Raw genomic sequence first — 21,071 nt, 5'->3', positions numbered from 1 at the left:
TTTTTATCTTAGTTAAAGGGAGTGAAAAAGGCTGGGTTCCATTTTTCTGTAGGAATCTCCCATTTTTCTGGTTATTGGGGTAGTATAAGGTAGATAAGAGTTTTTGGCTTCTCTTCCTGTTCAGTGGAAAATATTATGAACAAAACAATGGCGTGGCAATGGCCAGTCCTTTATGACTTGTTTTAGCGAACATATACTGACTTGTTTTAGCGAAGATATACACGGTGACACCAGAATCCACCAAGTTAAGACCAATGTGTTTCTATCACTATGTGGATGACACATTGTAGTGTGGCCACATGGAGCGGAATATTTTCAAGAGTTTCTCGAACATTTAAACTCCATTCATTGTAATATAAAATTCACAATGGAACTTAAAAAAACAGAGTCAATTGCTTTTCCTAGACATGTTTGTTAGTTAAGAGAAGAATAGGAGGATCCCTGGGTCACAGTGTACGTGGGAAACCTGCATACACTGACCCCACCTCAAGCCTTCACCGTCATGTTACAATAAAAATTTGTTGCTAAAGACTCTGGTCCATGGAGCTCAGACACTTTCAGAGAAGGAGGGTCTCCTAAGAATTACAACACCTATGAATAGTATTCCAAAGGAATGGGTACTCAGACTGTCAAACTGAGCTGGTGATGGAGTCAAAATCAAGGATCTGAGAAGGAGGTTGAGGCTGAGACCAAGCAAGAGAATCTAAAATTCCTATCAACCTTATACTGATCCAATACTGGAAAGGTAGATTGACTCAGTTGACAGCAACATGACATCCGGTGTATTTCAGTCCCTTCAATTAAAGTAAAAAGTATTCTTTGTAATGTTAAAGATGATCTAGGTCTTCAAAAGCTGTGTGTGTATTGCTTTCAACAGCATTTCTTATTGGGGGGGGGGGGGGGGGGGGGGCACAGACTATCAGAATCATCAAGGAGAGAGACAAGGAGCATCAGCATCATACCTGACTAAAACAGCCAGGCAAATCAGCTGTTACAGATCACTATCTTCAATGTAATCATCAAATGAAACACGGTGAGACCATTATCATCATGCAAACACAAAGTTTCTGGGGCATCAAAATAAAGATGCCGCAAAATTTAATAAATAGGGGTGGCAGTTTCAATTTAAATAATGCCTGGGGACTGGCACTCAATTTATTAAAATTTTGTAGGCCATCACAGCCACCAAAGTTGAAAAATACTAAAAGAATTTGCATTTCATGAAATATCAATGCAAGTGCTGAAGAACGAAAGAGCATCAAAGGCTGTAGCGGGCATCATGAATCAATCTCTGGTATAAGTAGCAGTGTGAGACCAACAATAGCCCATTGTCTGGTTGGAGTCCAGGCAGCAAGTAAGCAAAACAGCAAAACTCACAGCATCTGATGACTGGGTGAAGTGTCAAAACATTGTGCCTAAAATGGAAACAATGCAGAACACCTGGAAGCACAGTATTTATCAGTCATGCTGAGAAAACCCGAGAGATAATGATATAGAACTATAATTATGTACATCTTTCCTCCGATTCTTCTTTTTTCCTTTCACTAGGTACCCTTCATTGCTCCAGCAACCTATGATAAACTTTTGCAAGAAGGGGACCAAGTTCATTCACATAATCTCTGTAGTATGTCACTGGTATCTTGTCCAGATCATTTGTCTTTCCTCTATTAAATTATTGTATTTGCTTTCCTCTGTGATCAGTTATCTCAAAGTCTTCCATTTCAGCATTCATGCTATGATTGTAAGTAGGAATCATACTGTGATCTTCCATGGTAAAACAGTTTACGAAAACTGAATTCAGTACTTCAGCCTTCTCTCTGTCATCTTCCATTTCTGTGCTAATATGATCACTGAACAACTAAATAAATGATATCAATCCATTTACTGACTTTACACAAGACCAAAATTTCCTTGTGTTTTTATTCGGTCAAAAGCTAAAATTTTGCTTCAGAATTTATTGAACACTTCTCGTAATGCCCTTCTTATGGTTATTTTTACATAATTTGGATGTAGTTTGTCATCTAGGCTTTGCCTTTGCTTAAACATGTGATGAACCTCAGCCTTATAATGTGCCTGTTAAACAATGGTGGGTCATTCTCAACCTTTAAAACCTTGCTCAGTGCATACTCCTCTAAGAGGTACTGAACAAGACTGATCATAATTCATAGATTATGAAATATATGTCAAAGCTTAAGAAATTGCACAAATAATGGAAATTAAAGAGGTGGACCTGGATAATTTGAAAGGACCCTAGATAATTGAGAGTTTCAGAAGGAGCATCAGGCAATACTTAACTGGAATAGGGGAAGGGAATACAGTAGAAAAAAAAAGAAATATCGTAGTATAAAATCCTTAGATAACACAGGAAATGCCGAATTTAATTGATAAAAGTATAAAATATAAAAATGCAACAAATAAAGCAGATGAAAGGGAACACAAATGTCTGAAACTAAGATTGGCAGAATGTGCAAAATGGCCAAACTGGAATGGATAGGAGACAAATGCAAGGTTTTACAGGCTTGTATAACCAGGGAAAAGATAGCTACTGCCTATAGGAAATTTAAAAAGATCTTTAGAGGAAACAGAAGCAGCAGTATTAATATCAAATGTTCAGATCACGAGTCACTACTAAGCAAAGAAGGGAAAGGTGAAAGATGGAAAGAATGACCCCTAGAAGGAAAGTGAAGGAGACAATATTATAGAAAAGGAGGAGGAAGTAGATGAAGATGAGATGGGAGTTATGATACTGAGAGAAGTATTTCACAGAACACTGAAGTCAAAACAAGTGCCCTGGAGTATATGACATTCCCTCAGAATTACTGAGATCCTTGAAAGAGGCAGTCATAATAAAACATTCCACCTGGTGTGCAAGATGCCTGAGACAGGAAACTAACCCTTAGACTTAAAGAGGTGATCTATCAGTTTAGTCAGTCACAGTTGCAAAATACTGACACAAATTACTTACAGAAGAATGTAAACACTAGTAAAAGCCGACTTCAGGGAAGGTAAGTCCGGCTTTTGGAGATATGTAGGGACATGTAAGCCTAGAAGACAGGTTAAAGAAGGCAAATCTATATTTATAGCATTTGTGGACTTACAAAAAACTTTTGAAAATGTAGATTGGGATACACTCTTTGAAGTTCTGAAGGTAACTGGACAAAATACAAGGAGCAAATGTTATTTGCACATTGTACAGAAACCAGACTGCAATTACAACAGCTGAAGGACATGAAAGGAAAGCCATAGTTGAGAGCGGAGTGAGACAGGATTTTAACCTATCCCTGATGCTATTCAGTCTCTAAATTGAACAAGCTGTGAAGAAAACCAGAAAGAAATTTCAAAAAGGAGTTAAAGTTCAGGGAGAAGAAATAAAACTTTAAGGTTTGCCTATGACATTGTAATTCTGGGGGATACTGCAAAGGACTTAGAAGAGCAGTTGGACGGGATACTGTCTTGAAAAGAGGTTATAAGATGAGCATCATCAAAAGTAAACTAAGGGTAATAGAATGTAGTCAAATGAAATCAAGTGATGAGGTTTGCTATTTGGGCAGTAAAATAACTGATGATAGCTGAAGTATAGAGAATTTAAAATGCAAATTGGCTATAACAAGGACAGCATCTCTGAAAAGGAGGAATGTGTTAACATTGAATATAAATTTAAGTATATTTAAGTATTAAGAGATATTTTCCAAAGGTATTTGTCTGGAGTGCAAGCTTGTATGGAAGGGAAGAGTGGGTGACAAGCTGCTCAGAAAAGAAGAGAATAGAAGCTTTTGAAATACTGTGTTACAGAAGAATGCTGAAGATCAGGTGGATAGATCATGTAACTAATGAGGAGGTACTGAATCAAATTTGGAGAAAATAAACCTATGGCAAAACTTGATTAAAAGAAGGGAGTGGTTGATAGAACATATTCTAAAGCATCTAGGAATTTTCACTTTGGTATTAAAGGTAAATGTGGGTAAAAATTGTAGAGGAAGACAAAGGGATGAATAGTCAACAGGTTGAAAGGGATGTAGGTTGCAGTAGTTATTTGGAGATTAACTGGCTTGCACAGGATAGACTAGCACAGAGAGCTGTATCAAGAACTAGTCATCAAACTGAAGACAACTACAGCAAGTTGGATAATTTGCTAACGGTCCTTGCAATGCCAATAGTCAGTGATGGTCTTCTGTATTAAATAACTCAAAAAGTTTAGGTCTGTTTGTTGCTAAGAGCTCTAAGGTATTACCCTCCAACTAACTGCTCAAAGTAATTTTCAGACAAGACATTCAAAACAGTGTCATATGAATCCCTTCTCTTTCTCCAATTCTGATCACATGACTCTTGTATTCTTCAGCGGCAAATTGAAGTCGCCCCTTATTAAAATCAAGATAAATTTCTGCAAGTTCTCTATGAAGTGCTCTGGCACTACAGCTCCTGAATTAATTGTTTTATGAAAGCATCCAGTTGCTATGTATGACCTGACTTCAATATTTAATGTCATCCAGATCATTTCGCACTCGGAATCCCTGATAACCTCACTGCATATTACTGCATTCTGTACTGCAATACATACACTGCCATGATTGTTGTATAACCTATCCTTGCAATATATATATTCCAATGTGAATTTCAGATTTCTTTGCTATTCAACTAACTTTCGGCTCCTAATCTGGGCATCATTTTCTGTAATAAGTTTGACTGCCTATGAGACCTTAGTACGGATGCTCCTGCAGTTTATTGTAATTACATTAATCTCTTCTCTCTCCTATCTACAGGGATGAATGTTCGTTGACAGTAATGTGTTTGCTCTGTCTTCAATTTTGGCAGGCAGTTCATCACTGATCCCTAATAAGGATTCTTCTAAAAAAAAAAATTCCCATCCAATATCATCACAGAATTGTTTGAACCACTGGTTCATATTTTCCACTCGGCTTCAAATCAGAGAACTGCAATAAACTCTAGGTACAGTGTTACAAATAGTGAGCTGAGCCGGCACATCTTGTGCAATGCTAGCTTCCATCATCAACTCAGCCAAGTATTTAAACTAACCAAAGATGGCTTCAAAATCCAAATGTTAGGTGTCATTCATTCCAACATGAGCTACTGATAGCATCTGGTTGTACCAGTGCATTTGTGAGTAGCAGAGAAAGAAAGATATTTATTCCCACATACACTCGATAACAGCTTACAATTACATAAACTTGAATGCATGCACATTGTAAAGAAAAGGACACCAAAAACAAGCTACATCAATACAGCTTGAAACTGCCACTGCATGGAGCGATTATGCACCACTGTATATTTGTGAGGACAAGAAAAAAAAAAAAAAAAAAAAAAAAAAAAAGTTTACTGAGCGAGGTGGCACAGTGCTTAGTACACTGGACTCGCATTCGGGAGGACAATAGTTCAACCCCACGTCCGGCCATCCTGATTTGGGTTTTCCGTGCTTTCCCTCCATCACTCCAGGCAAATGCTGGGATGGTTCCATTGAAATGGTACAGCCGACTTCCTTCCCTGTCCTTCCCTAATCCGATGAGACCAATGACCTCACTGTTTGGTCTCCTCCCCCAAACCACCCAACCCACCCCAACAAAATGTTGGAACAAGTCAGTATTTGACTCCCCATTTAGTGCTAATGATAGCACAGTGTGAATTTAACACACTATCCCAACCCTGATCCTCAATGTTGGTCTCAGTGTCGCAGCGCTGGAACACCTCTTGTTGCTGAAATTTCTTGATCTGATCCAGTGTGACTGTGTTGTTTTTACCATCGATCATTATGTGGAAAGTATAGCTGCCCCTACTGACTACCGGAGATGGTCCATCATACAGTGCCTGCAATGGCTTATGCACTGTATCATTGCATATGAACACATGCGTGCATTTGTCTAGCTCTGCTAGAATGAACAAGTGTCTTTTAAAACTGGTTTCTAGGCATTGTCAGTCTTAGATGGTGTATATGTTCTATTCTTAATTGGGTGGTGAAGTCTGAGGCAGTGATTTCACCTGCTAAGGTCCGCAAAAACTCTGCAGTGAAGTGTAACATTTGTCCATATACTAGTTCTACCACTGTTCTCTTCAGATTAGTCTTAAACGACGTTTGTTGACTTAAGCACAACAGGCAATGTCTCTGTCCAGTTCAGCATTGTGAGGCATCTCAGTGCTGCCTGTAACTGCTGATAAAGATGCTCAACTGTGCCATTTTATGTTGGATGGTATGCTGTGGCACATATGTGCTTCATACCTAACAATGTTGGCAAGATTCTGAAGATATAAGCTTCAAATTTCCATCTCTGATCAGTGGTAATTTTCAGCAGGGCTCCAAACTGGACAATCCAGCCATGAAAAAAAAATGTTTGTGCTACAGCTTCTGCCTTGATGTCCTACCACCTGGTGAACATGTCTACCACCAAGAGGCAATAACTGTCCTTCCAATGCTGTGAGTAGGCCTAAAATGTGAGTATCACATGTTCAAAATATGGGTTTGGCAGAAGATATGTATTAATGGTGCTCTGACATGCCATGTAATTTTATTCCTCTTGCATGCCACACACCACTTTACAAATGTTTTACAGTCTGTGTGCATACCTGGCCATAAAAAGTTCTGTTTGACTAATCTGACATTGTCCCTTACTCTTGGTTATGCCCAGTTGTGCATTGATGCTATTGCTTGTACTCTGATTTGCTTCAGGTGAAGTCACAAACTGTAACCTCAATCCTTTTGATTGTTGCAATAAATCACACAGCTTATTATCACGTTGTTGCGCATGCACTAGGCTATTATAGTCAGTGGCATTTGCCACTGCTTCCACGCATGCGGTGTTATGTGCTACCACATACACTGTTTGTTGGGTTGGCCAAAGAGCCAACACCGTGTTACTAGAGGAGGCCGAAATGCACGCGTTTTAGCTCACACAGGCTGGTGTGAGGAGGGAAGAACTATCTACATCTAGATCTACATGATTACTCTGCAATTCACATTTAAGCGCTTGGCAGAGGGTTCATCGAACCACAATCATACTATCTCCCTACCATTCCACTCCCGAACAGCGCACGGGAAAAACAAACACCTAAACCTTTCTGTTTGAGCTCTGATTTCTCTTATTTTATTTTGATCATTCCTACCTATGTAGGTTGGGCTGAACAAAATATTTTCGCATTCGGAAGAGAAAGTTGGTGACTGAAACTTCGTAAATAGATCTTGCCGCGACGAAAAACATCTTTGCTTTAATGACTTCCATCCCAACTCGCGTATCATATCTGCCACACTCTCTCCCCTGTTACGTGATAATACAAAACGAGCTGCCCTTTTTTGCACCCTTTTGATGTCCTCCATCAATCCCACCTGGTAAGGATCCCACACCGCGCAGCAATATTCTAACAGAGGACGAACGAGTGTAGTGTAAGCTGTCTCTTTAGTGGACTTGTTGCATCTTCTAAGTGTCCTGCCAATGAAATGCAACCTTTGGCTCGCCTTCCCCACAATATTATCTATGTGGTCTTTCCAACTGAAGTTGTTCGTAATTTTAACACCCATGAACTTAGTTGAATTGACAGCCTTGAGAATTGTACTATTTATCGAGTAGTCCAATTCCAACGGATTTCTTTTGGAACTCATGTGGATCACCTCACACTTTTCATTATTTAGCATCAACTGCCACCTGCCACACCACACAGCAATCTTTTCTAAATCGCTTTGCAACTGATACTGGTCTTCGGATGACCTTACTAGACGGTAAATTACAGCATCATCTGCGAACAACCTAAGAGAACGGCTCAGATTGTCACCCAGGTCATTTATATAGATCAGGAACAGCAGAGGTCCCAGGACGCTTCCCTGGGGTCACCTGATATCACTTCAGTTTTACTCGATGATTTGCCGTCTATTACTACGTACTGCGACCTTCCTGACAAGAAATCACGAATCCAGTCGCACAACTGAGACGATACCCCATAGGCCCGCAGCTTGATTAGAAGTTGCTTGTGAGGAACGGTGTCAAAAGCTTTCCGGAAATCTAGAAATACGGAATCAACTTGAGATCCCCTGTCGATAGCGGCCATTACTTCGTGCAAATAAAGAGCTAGCTGCATTGCACAAGAACGATGTTTTCTGAAACCATGCTGATTATCAATAGGTCGTTCCCTTCGAGGTGATTCATAATGTTTGAATACAGTATATGCTCCAAAACCCTACTGCAAACCGACGTCAATGATATAGGTCTGTAGTTCGATGGATTACTCCTACTACCCTTCTTAAACACTGGTGCGACCTGCGCAATTTTCCAATCTGCAGGTACAGATTTATCGGTGAGCGAGCGGTTGTATATGATTGCTAAGTAGGGAGCTATTGTATCAGTGTAATCTGAAAGGAACCTAATCGGTATACAATCTGGACCTGAAGACTTGCCCGTATCAAGCGATTTGAGTTGCTTCGCAACCCCTAAGGTACCTACTTCTAAGAAACTCATGCTAGCATCTGTTCGTGTTTCAAATTCTGGAATATTCCATTCGTCTTCCCTGGTGAAGGAATTTCGGAAAACTGCGTTCAATAACTCCGCTTTAGCGGCACAGTCATCGGTAACAGTACCATCGGCACTGCGCAGCAAAGGTATTGACTGCGTCTTGCTGCTTGTGTACTTTACATATGACCAGAATTTCTTCGGATTTTCTACCAAATTTCAAGACAATGTTTCGTTGTGGAACCTATTAAAGGCATCTTGCATTGAAGTCCATGCCAAATTTTGTGCGTCTGTAAATTTTAGCCAATCTTCGGGATTTCGCATTCTCCTGAACTTCGCATGCTTTTTCCGTTGCCTCTGCAACAGCGTTCGGACCTGGTTTGTGTACCATGGGGGATCAGTTCCATCTCTTACCAATGTATGAGGTATGATTCTCTCAATTGATGTTGCTACTATATTTTTGAATTTGAGCCACATCTCGTCTATATTTGCATAGTTAGTTCAGAAGGAATGGAGATTGTCTCTTAGGAAGGCTTCTAGTGACACTTTATCTGCTTTTTTAAATAAAATTATTTCTGGTGGATTTGGAACAAATGGTATTGAGCCTAGCTATAACGACCTTGTGATCACTAATCCCTGTATCAGTCATGATGCTCTCAATTAGCTCTGGATTGTTTGTGGCTAAGAGGTCAAGTGTGTTTTCGCAACCATTTACAATTCGCGTGGGTTCGTGGACTAACTGGTCGAAATAATTTTCGGAGAAAGCATTTAGGACAATCTCGGAAGATATTTTCTGCGTACCACAGGTTTTGAACAATTATTTTTGCCAACATATCGAGGGAAGGTTGAAGTCCCCACCAACTATAACTGTATAAGTGGGGTATTTATTTGTTACGAGACTCAAATTTTCTCTGAACTGTTCAGCAACTAAATCATTGGAGTCTGGGAGTCAGTAGAAGGTGCCAATTATTAACTTAGTTCGGCTGCTAAGTATAACCTCCACCCATACCAATTCGCACGGAGTATCTACTTCGACTTCACTACAAGATAAACCACTACTGACAGACACAAACACTCCACCACCAATTCTGCTTAATCTATCTTTCCTGAACACCGTCTGGGACTTCGTAAAAATTTCTGCAGAACTTATTTCAGGCTTTAGCCAGCTTTCTGTACCTATAACGATTTCAGCTTCTGTGCTTTCTATTAGCGCTTGAAGCTCAGGCACTTTCCCAGCACAACTACAACAATTTACAACTACAATTCTGACTGTTCCTTGATCCAAGCACGTCCTGTATTTGCCATGCACCCTTTGAGATTGCAGCCCAACCCATACTATCCCAAGGCCTTCTAACCTAAAATACCGCCCAGTCCACGCCACACAGCCTCAGTTACCCGTGTAGCCGCCAGCTGAGTGTAGTGAACTCGTGACCTATTCAGCGGAACCCGAAACCCCACCACCCTATGGCACAAGTCAAGGAATCTGCAGCCAACACGGTCACAAAACCGTCTGAGCCTCTGATTCAGACCCTCCACCCGGCTCTGCACCAAAGGTCCGCATTCGGTTCTGTCGACGATGCTGCAGATGGTGAGCTCCGCCTTCATTTCGTAAGCAAGACCGGCAGCCTTCACCAAATCAGATAGCCGCTGGAATCCAGAGAGAATTTCCTCAGATCCAAAGCGACACACGTCATTAGTGCCGACATGTGCCACCACCTGCAGCTGGCTGCACTCTGTGCTCTTCATGGCATCCGGAAGGACCCTTTCCACATCAGGAATGACTCCACCCGGAATGCACACGGAGTGCACACTGGATTTCTTCCCCTCCTTAGCCGCCATATCCCTAAGGGGCCCCATTACACGCCTGACATTGGAGCTCCCAACTACCAATAAGCCCACCCTCTGCAATTGCCCGGACCTTGAAGGCTGAGAATCGTCCTCTGAAACAGGGCAGGCTGCTGCATCTGGCTCAGCCAGAGACAGCACCTGAAACCTGTTCGTCAGATGCACCGGGGAGGCTTTCTGATCAGCATCCGGGGACGTCTTTTGCTGCCTGCCAAGCCTTGGAACGACCTCCCAATCAACCACAGGCGAGGGCTCAGCCCCACTGCGGGCAGCAACCGGGGAACCACAGCGGCAGACTGATCTGGGGACAGACGGGACGAGGTTGGCATCCCGTGATACCCAAGTCCGGCTTCCCCCAGTGGTGCCCATTGGCAACAGCCTCAAGCTGCACGACCGAAGTCAGTGCCGCCTGCAGCTGTGAGGGAAGCTCATCCAAACACAGCAATAACAGTCCCTGTCCATTCTAATCGCTGTTGAACAACAGTTACTGAAACACGAGTCCGTGCCTAGATAATGCAAGGGAAATACGCAAAGAATGTGTGAAGTAACGTGTAGAAATGCCTAACGGCTGCGCTACGATCTGCCTGAATTTACGATTACAGTAACAAACTCGAAATTACACCTCCTGTACGAAACTATGTAACAAATAAGTGAGCTAGAAGTATACAACTTGCTGCTGGCAGCTGCTTATCCAACGGCGGCAGGAAGCACACTGGCTGTGACCAACCGACAATGGCCGTTCAAAACAAAAACAGAAGAGAAACGACTACGCAAATTTACACTATTCAGGTACTAAAGCACGATGCTACAACTCTCAAATACTATAATACGCCCGAAATTTATGAATTAAACAATGCAAGTACCCAAAAACACGCAAAGAACTTAAGAATTAAACTATGTAACAAATAAGTGAGCTAGAAGTATATGACTTGCTGCTGGCAGCTGCTTATCCAACGGCGGCAGGGATGCCAACGTGAGGTCTGGAACATGACAAGGAATTAGAATTCAGAAAGCGGACGGAATTAGTTTCATACTTAACTTTAATCCATTAATGATTAACATCGCTCTTGACGGTACATGATTCACAATGTTATCTGTTCAGGTTATAGTAACTGAATATGGCGCCTTGCTAGGTCGTAGCAAATGATGTAGCTGAAGGCTATGCTAAACTGTCGTCTGTGTAAATGAGAACATATGTAGATAGTAAACCATCGCTAGCAAAGTTGGCTATACAACTGAGGCGAGTGCTAGGGAGTCTCTCTAGACCAGACCTGCCGTGTGGCGGCACTTGGTCTGCAATCACTGATAGTGGCGAGACGCAGGTCTGACGTATATTAATGGACCGCGACCGATTTAAAGGCTACCACCTAGCAAGTGTGGTGTCTGGCGGTGACACCACACTGTTTCTACACGTGGAACTGCGTTAGATGGAACATTTAGCTTTCCTTCCACATGCACAATGCAGATCGTGAATTGGCTGGTGTCGCAGCTGCCTAGGTGACGCTTTCTCTGGCTTTACCTTAAATTCATAGGCAGGTGGTTTATGATCCGTGTAGATGGTGCACTGTTGCCCTTCTAATACATATCTGAATTTTTTGACTACAGAGTAAGCAGCATGCAATTCACAATTGTACGTTGCCCAGTGTTGCTGAGATAGCGACAAATGCGATGGGCTGCCAATACTGATCAATCTGTTGCTGAAATGCAGCAGCAATGGCAGTTTCATTGCTACGGTGTCCGATTCATGGTCCAATTGAAAAGTGGCATACACTTTTACGCATCATTACCAAAATTCCTGTGATACCAACTCATTACTACCAATTATGTTGTCATTGACTTTTATATTGTTTATAAAGCTGATACCTTTGTGGCCAGTTCTGGCAGTTGTGATTGCAGGGTGGCTAACGTCACCTGGGCACATTTTTGTGTCACACTACCAATGTTGAGACACACGATACAGGATACATTTTAAATATCCAGTCAGCCATTTGTGCCAGTGTGTTAAAATTGCCCGCACACACCATGAGAATTTTTCAGGTGTCTGATGGCAGTCAAGACAATCATATATTCTGTAGCACTTCATCACTTGCAATGTTACTTGCCCATGTCCATAAATGTTTTAGGAGATGCGACAGAGTGTGATATCAGAGCTCCTCAGTGCGCAAAAACCTTTCTAACCATTTTGCTTCTGATTGTAACAAGCGTGTGACCAATGCATTTTTGATTGATGCATACTATTTGGTATATGTTGGCATGGCTAGAATAGCCCAGACTTCTGCTGCTAGATCCTCCATAAGCACTTGAACCACACAGCTATATTTAATCTCACCGTCAATATTTGTGCGAGGGCAAACTGACTTTGTAGCTGGGCAATCAATAATAGAGGATTATGGTACCAGAATGGTGGGGGTTTTATCATCATCTTATTAATTGCATTACCAGCTGCTGATCCAGTTGTGACTAGTGAGTCATTAATTCCCTTGTGGGAATAAGTGCAGTGTGGCTTGTGTGGAAGTTACGACTGCCAATGTTGCAAAACTGCGCAAAACATTGAAGCCGACGCAGATGTATTGTAGTCTGCCAGGGTCTCCAAATATGTAGGTAATGGAGAAAACAAGATATTTATTCCCCTATATACTCGATAACAGCTCAGTTATACAAACAGGAATGCATGCACAATGTAAAGCATGGAATAACTGAAAGAATAGTAAACCAAAGAACAACTACATCAGTACAGCTTGAAACTGCTATCACACAGAATGATTATGCACCACTGTACATTTGCAAGGACAGTATATCAGAAGAGGTCACCACACATTTCCAACATGTCCTCCAAGCAAACATACCCAGTGCACACTGGCCTTCCTTCCCAGTCTGCCTCCTGTTTCTCTGAGGGACACCATTACCCATCCAACTTCCAGCGACTAGCCTACCCACCTTCTACGCATGTCCGAGCCTGGCAGGAAAATCAACCCCTGGTCCAACACAGTCTGTCCCCGTGCTGGTGCAGGTGCAGGTTATCAACACTGGATAGCACCTTGTACCTGTTGCTAAGGCATAATGGGACAGCCATGCAGCCAGTTCCCACTTTTATCCTCTGCCCAGACACAAGTGAATGAAGATGCAATGACAACAGGGTTTCCAAGGAATTCTGCTTTACCACCACGACACTAAAGGTGATGGAGCTTTCACCATTGGTACCCCATTGTCATCGCTGCTTAGAGCAGAGCTTGAAGCCTGTTGTTGGTGGCCAGTGCGAATGTTAGTTCTTTGCCAACAGTAGCCAATTCTCCTTGTGTCCACACCTAACAAGCACACTTCCTATCTATTTCATATTTCGTGATAACTGTATAAAATAACAAAATTGTATAGATAAATAAACCAGTCAGAACATCTTGCAGAGATACAAACAGACACAATAGAAGAGGACAGTTACGTGACTGTGACATTATTATCTTTAACGCGACTGTGACATTATTATCTTTAAGATTCTCACAAAATATAAACACACTACTCACATTGTCTTTTTCAGTCTCTCTTATCTCCAACAATACATTTCAGGTATATATAAATCCAGAAGCATGTTGTAAGTGTAGTTGCATAATTCAAAATATTGTAAGTACTTCCTAGTGCACATTTATAACTTTTTCCTGTAATTCATAGCAGCACTGCTGCAGCATCAAAAGTGTAAAAATATCATTTAATTTACAGAGGACAAACTTGAAAAGTACTGTACAAGCTTTGTGATTTGAATCAGGACTTCCCAGAGTGAAGTATTCAAACACTTCATTCTTCATGATCTAAAATATTCTGATGTGATAGTAATGGTCTAAAGTGGAATATAAATGAATGTATAAATGGTCTAACCATATAGCAGAGTTGCGGAGTCGCAGATAGGCACAATAAAAATACTGTCACAAATAAAGCTTTCGGCCAGTAAGGCCTGCATCAAAATTATACGACACACACACACACACACACACACACACACACACACATGACTACAGTCTCAGGCAACTGAGGTCATACTGCGAGCAGCAGCAGCAATGCATGATGGGAGTGGCGAAAGCCTTACTAACCGAAAGCTACATTTGTGACAGTCTTTTTATTGTGCCTATCTGCGACTCAGCATCTTTGCTATATGGTGAGTAGCAACTTTCCTTTTCATAATACTGTTTCATTCCATCCTGGATTTTCCATTGTATAAATGGTCTAGTGAATACCATTAGAAGCTTTGTGAGTCTGTGGAAATTTGACACTGCAGAAAAATGTGTGTATGTACAGGGAGACTAAAAAAGGGAATTAAGACCCAAGTGATTTAAAGTGGACCAATCACATAAAACTAGTTGAAGGTAAAGCAGATGCCCAACAGAGGTTCATAACAATATTCATAAGCAAACACAGTTCATTCATCAAAGAATTAGCCTACTTTGGCCTGTTCTTGAGCGTTGCTTGTGAGTTTGGGGCCTGTGCTAGGTAGAATTAGTAGAGGATAGAAGATCCAGCAAGTTTCTTTAGTGTGTGTGATAGCATCACAGAGATAATAACACTAGTTAACAAATTTTAACTTTTTTTCTGCACTTGGTTTGTAAATGGGTGAATTTACCTAATTTTGGGGTGCTGAATACACTGGTAAAATCAGTTTTTCTCTATGACGTCACATTCTCTAGATACACTGCAGAATAAAAATGGTAATATCGAAAATTGACACAATTAAGTCAAACAAAAATACACATTCAGAACTATTTTGTATGTATTTATGGGCATGATGCCAATAAAAGGTCCAGATTAGTTCAGAAGATATTTTCACCTTTAATAGTCTGTGGTTTATGAAAGATGCGATGACGGAGCTCTTCTTTTGCTCGCCGCTTCATCGCTCTCCCTAACAAGACCCCAGCAGTAGTCACCCATTATCGAAGGCTTCGAAAGGCCTTGGTCATGGTGTTCCATGGTAAGAATTTCTTGGTGAAAGCGTTCACCATGCTCATCACTTACAGCTCCCAAATTTTTTGGGAAGAAATCAAGTTGAGAATGTAAAAAGTGAATTTTAAGTGACATTCTACATCCCATGTTTGTATAGTTGTCCAACAGATCATTCACAACATAGTTTTTGTCTTTTCTGTTACCCAAAAAGCCCTTCACAATCGCTTTAAAAGAAGTCCAAGCAGCTAATTGGATATCTGTGAGTTTGGTATCAAAGGTTGGATCTTTCAGCAATTTTCTTATTTGTGGTCCAACAAATATACCCTCTTTTGAGCTTTGCCACACTTAATTTGGGAAACTTTTCTTTTAAGTGAGTGAAGGCATCACCTTCTTTATCAAGAGCTTTTACAAAGTTCCTGATAAGGCCCAACTTGATATCAAGGGGAGGCAAAATGATTTTATTGGGCTCAACCAATGGCATATTGTTCACATTTACATTTCCAGGAACATATGACTTCCTTATAGGCCATTCCTTGACTGTATAGTGGTTCTTGGTGTCACGGCCGTCCAAAAGGCACAAAAAGCTGCAGTATTTCGTGAATCCAGCTTGCAAACCTGTGAGGAGTGCAACAACTTTTAAATCACAGCAAAGCTGCCATTCATGATCCTTATATTTGATTGCCTTTAGTGGCAAAGCCATGGTTTCATAAGTTTCTTTCATGTCTTGTGCGTAAGCCAAAGATACTGATGGAAATGCATTGCCATTATGTTGTAGTACTGCTTTCAAGCTGGTTTTACTGAAGTCAATAAATAGTTGCCACTCCTGTGGATTGTGTTTTACACCTAGCTGCATCATCAGACCATTGACACCACACTGAATTCTGCATATCAAAATATTGAGCGAAGGAAGTACCTCTTGATCTGAAACAGGAACTTTTTGTCCCTGGAGCCAGAAGGTTCCATTGTTGCAGTCTCGACCCCAAGAGTCCAGCTTGCTGTTTTGAAAGTTTTAGATCATGAACCAAATCATTCAGTTCCTTTTGGTTAAAGATCTGAGGCAAAGTGTCATGATATTGAGGGCAGTACTCTTCTATATGTTCAGTATGTTCTGAGTCACTTGACATGGTGTCTGGTTCTGTGGCTTTCAAGTTACAGACAGGAACAGGTAACCCCTCATCATGGGGCACAGGCAAATGCACTGAAAATACATTTGGATATTTTATTTTATGTCTAGGTTTGCCTGAATGTCCCAAAATATTTGTAATACAGAAGTAACAGTCTGAATGATGGTCATTAGGCTCACTGCACACCATCAGAACAGCGAATGGCATGGCTCGGCATTTTCCTTTCAACCACTCGGCTAAGGTTGTAGTACAGGTTATTCAGGCAATATGAGGTGCAAAATTTTTATCTTGATCTCCAACAGCACAATCAAAATACAATTTATATGCCTTCTTAACCAAATCAGTGATTGGTTTTCTTTGGGCTTTTGGAGTGAATTTGCCACACAAATAACGTAAGTTGTCGGGGTGGTTTTCATTCTTCGCATGCCTCATTCATTCATTTGGGGGGTCGGGGGGGGGGGGGGGGGGGGGGGATTGATAGAGCTACCTCAAGTAGCCTCCATTTAACCTATATTTAATCTTGCTGTTCTGACTTAAATTAATAATTTAAGAGGTTATTGATATTCGCAACCTATTGTAACACGCAACATTTTTGTTTATAAAGGTACATGTAGCCACATGTTCCCCTAATAACTATTTTACTTTATTAGGAGAGTTTCAGTATTTTACCAAGTGCAACTTTGCCAGCTTATATTAAGTGCTGTCATTGAGTGGATGAATGAATGCCTGTCCCTTTTTATTGTTGTTTTTATATTATTTCATTTCTCCATTATTATTTGCTGTTCCATATTCATTTTTCCGTTGCAGTTCTTTACTGTTTCAATTGCTCACTACACAGTGTACTCCCGATTTTTTTATATTTATATCTGTAAGTGGGGTTTGCAGTATTTTTCTGTAGCAAACAATAAACAACACATCACATGACACTAAATACCATTTCTGTTGTTTAAACAATTGCCACGAGCCAACAGAGTACCATTTCTGTTTTTATCGGCCAGCCTATTCCGTGTAAAAAAACTTAGTTTTCTGGTGTGAATTAGCGTGTAAGTGTCAATGAAGTTAATTTGATAGAGGAACGAAAGAAACCTGTTTTGACATTAAAACAAAAATCGGAATTTACTGAAAAATTTGAGCAGGGGTAAATTGCTGCAAAACTAAGTGCTGATTATGGTACTGGAATGCAGACTGTTTGAGACATTAAAAAAACATTAAGCAGAAAATGTGGAAGTGGGGCTAAAGACAGTGAACTTGCCAGTCATTGTACCGCATTGCAGTGTGTTGATATATTGGGGAGAAGGACTTTCAGTAGAATGACATTATTGATGCAAGAAAAATTTGAAATTGCATGTGAAAAAAGGTCCTACTCACAGAAGCAGACCAATTTTAAGAAATACGCATTCCTACAGTACCTATATACAGAACTATGATAAATTTTCAAATGAAAAATAGGTGTATGAAAATATTTTGATTAATTTTTTTTTTCAATTGTTCGTGCATTTTCCCCTCCACATTACCCCAAATAAGCAAAAGTATACTGTAGTTATTTCATTTCATTGTTTTATTCATTTGTGTCTTTAAAAATGTTTTGCATACACTGTGAATGTCATGTAAATGAGGGAATGGTTAAAGAGGAAATAGAGAGTTGTATAAGCAAAAAGTGGTTGTAGAGTGCTTCTCTCAGATTGCACTTTGGGAGCACCTCATTCAGTTACAGACAAATAGCTATAGATATTACTTTGTAATGATATTAAAAATAGCAAGTAATAAAATGGATTAATGTATGTGAACTTTTGTGCTGACCCTCTCACACATCCCTAATTTTATGTTGTGGCAGCTTTACTGTCATTAACTTTTTTTTATATACTAAGATGGTATCTGTTCTTTCGGACATGTTCGAAAGAACATATACCATCGGTGACCATGCAGCTCGTTAGAATGAAATTACAATGAAATGAACACCCTTAGCTGCTTACAGGCGTTGATATACGTCAGCGGGGACAGATGAAAATGTGTGCCCCGACCGGGACTCGAACCCGGGATCTCCTGCTTACATGGCAGACGCTCTATCCATCTGAGCCACCGAGGACACAGAGGATAGCGTGCTAGGCGCTCAGTCCGGAGCCACGCGACTGCTACAGTCGCAGGTTCGAATCCTGCCTCGGTCATGGATGTGTGTGATGTCCTTAGGTGGTTGTTGTTGTTGTGGTCTTCAGTCCTGAGACTGGTTTGATGCAGCTCTCCATTCTACTCTATCCTGTGCAAGCTTCTTCATCTCCCAGTACCTACTGCAACCTACATCCTTCTGAATCTGCTTAGTGTATTCATCTCTTGGTCTCCCTCTATGATTTTTACCCTCCACGCTGCCCTCCAATGCTAAATTTGTGATCCCTTGATGCCTCAAAACATGTCCTACCAACCGATCCCTTCTTCTAGTCAAGTTGTGCCACAAACTTCTCTTCTCCCCAATCCTATTCAATACCACCTCATTAGTTACGTGATCTACCCACCTTATCTTCAGCATTCTTCTGTAGCACCACATTTCGAAAGCTTCTATTCTCTTCATGTCCAAACTGGTTATCGTCCATGTTTCACTTCCATACATGGCTACACTCCATACAAATACTTTCAGAAACGCCTTCCTGACACTTAAATCTATACTCGATGTTAACAAATTTATCTTCTTCAGAAACGATTTCCTTGCCATTGCCAGTCTACATTTTATATCCTCTCTACTTTGACCATCATCAGTTATTTTACTCCCTAAATAGCAAAACTCCTTTACTACTTTAAGTGTCTCATTTCCTAATCTAATCCCCTCAGCATCACCCGATTTAATTTGACTACATTCCATTATCCTCGTTTTGCTTTTGTTGATGTTCATCTTATAGCCTCCTTTCAAGACACTGTCCATTCCGTTCAACTGCTCTTCCAAGTCCTTTGCTGTCTCTGACAGAATTACAATGTCATCGGCGAACCTCAAAGTTTTTACTTCTTCTCCATGAATTTTAATACCTACTCCGAATTTTTCTTTTGTTTCCTTTACTGCTTGCTCAATATACAGATTGAATAACATCGGGGAGAGGCTACAACCCTGTCTCACTCCTTTCCCAACCACTGCTTCCCTTTCATGCCCCTAGACTCTTATAACTGCCACCTGGTTTCTGTACAAATTGTAAATAGCCTTTCGCTCCCTGTATTTTACCCCTGTCAACTTCAGAATTTGAAAGAGAGTATTCCAGTTAACGTTGTCAAAAGCTTTCTCTAAGTCTACAAGTGCTAGAAACGTAGGTTTGCCTTTTCTTAATCTTTCTTCTAAGATAAGTCGTAAGGTTAGTATTGCCTCACGTGTTCCAACACTTCTACGGAATCCAAACTGATCTTCCCCGAGGTCTGCTTCTACCAGTTTTTCCATTCGTCTGTAAAGAATTCGCGTTAGTATTTTGCAGCTGTGACTTATTAAACTGATAGTTCGGTAATTTTCACATCTGTCAACACCTGCTTTCTTTGGGATTGGAATTATTATATTCTTCTTGAAGTCTGAGGGTATTTCGCCTGTCTCATACATCTTGCTCACCAGATGGTAGAGTTTTGTCATGACTGGCTCTCCCAAGGCCATCAGTAGTTCTAATGGAATGTTGTCTACTCCCGGGGCCTTGTTTCGACTCAGGTCTTTCAGTGCTCTGTCAAACTCTTCACGCAGTATCTTATCTCCCATTTCATCTTCATCTACATCTTCTTCCATTTCCATAATATTGTCTTCAAGTACATCGCCCTTGTATAAACCCTCTTATATACTCCTTCCACCTTTCTGCCTTCCCTTCTTTGCTTAGAACTGGGTTGCCGTCTGAGCTCTTGATATTCATACAAGTGGTTCTCTTCTCTCCAAAGGTCTCTTTAACTTTCCTGTAGGCAATATCTATCTTACCCCTAGTGAGACAAGCCTCTACATCCTTACATTTGTCCTCTAGCCATCCCTGCTTAGCCATTTTGCACTTCCTGTCGATCTCATTTTTGAGAAGTTTGTATTCCTTTTTGCCTGCTTCATTTACTGCATTTTTATATTTTCTCCTTTCATCAATTAAATTCAATATTTCTTCTGTTACCCAAGGATTTCTACTAGCCCTCGTCTTTTTACCTACTTGATCCTCTGCTGCCTTCACTACTTCATCCCTCAGAGCTACCCATTCTTCTTCTACTGTATTTCTTTCCCCCATTCCTGTCAATTGTTCCCTTATGCTCTCCCTGAAACTCTGTACAACCTCTGGTTCTTTCAGTTTATCCAGGTCCCATCTCCTTAAATTCCCACCTTTTTGCAGTTTCTTCAGTTTCAATCTGCAGTTCATAACCAATAGATTGTGGTCAGAATCCACATCTGCCCCTGGAAATGTCTTACAATTTAAAACCTAGTTCCTAAATCTCTGTCTTACCATTATATAATCTATCTGATACCTTTTAGTATCTCCAGGATTCTTCCAGGTATACAACCTTCTTTTATGATTCTTGAACCAAGTATTAGCTATGATTATGTTATGCTCTGCCCAAAATTCTACCAGGCGGCTTCCTCTTTCATTTCTTAGCCCCAATCCATATTCACCTACTATGTTTCCTTCTCTCCCTTTTCCTACTGACGAATTCCAGTCACCCATGACTATTAAATTTTCGTCTCCCTTCACTACCTGAATAATTTCTTTTATCTCGTCATACATTTCATCTATTTCTTCATCATCTGCAGAGC

At 40.7% G+C, this 21,071-nt stretch overlaps 1 protein-coding gene and 1 non-coding gene across 2 annotated transcripts in view; one reads left to right on the top strand and one right to left on the bottom strand.

The window, feature by feature from the left end:
- LOC126419927 (codanin-1) overlaps nucleotides 1-21,071 on the top strand; it is a 178,362-nt gene that overhangs the window by 125,468 nt on the left and 31,823 nt on the right. The window lies entirely within an intron of this gene.
- Nucleotides 18,349-18,422, bottom strand: Trnat-ugu (transfer RNA threonine (anticodon UGU)). Its single transcript has one exon. It is a non-coding gene; the product is annotated as a tRNA-Thr (tRNA).

Source organism: Schistocerca serialis, chromosome 9, assembly GCF_023864345.2.
Source record: "Schistocerca serialis cubense isolate TAMUIC-IGC-003099 chromosome 9, iqSchSeri2.2, whole genome shotgun sequence".
Taxonomy (NCBI): Eukaryota; Metazoa; Arthropoda; class Insecta; order Orthoptera; family Acrididae; genus Schistocerca; species Schistocerca serialis.
Note: the sequence above shows the minus strand (reverse complement) of the source record. Positions and strands in the feature narration are given on the sequence as shown.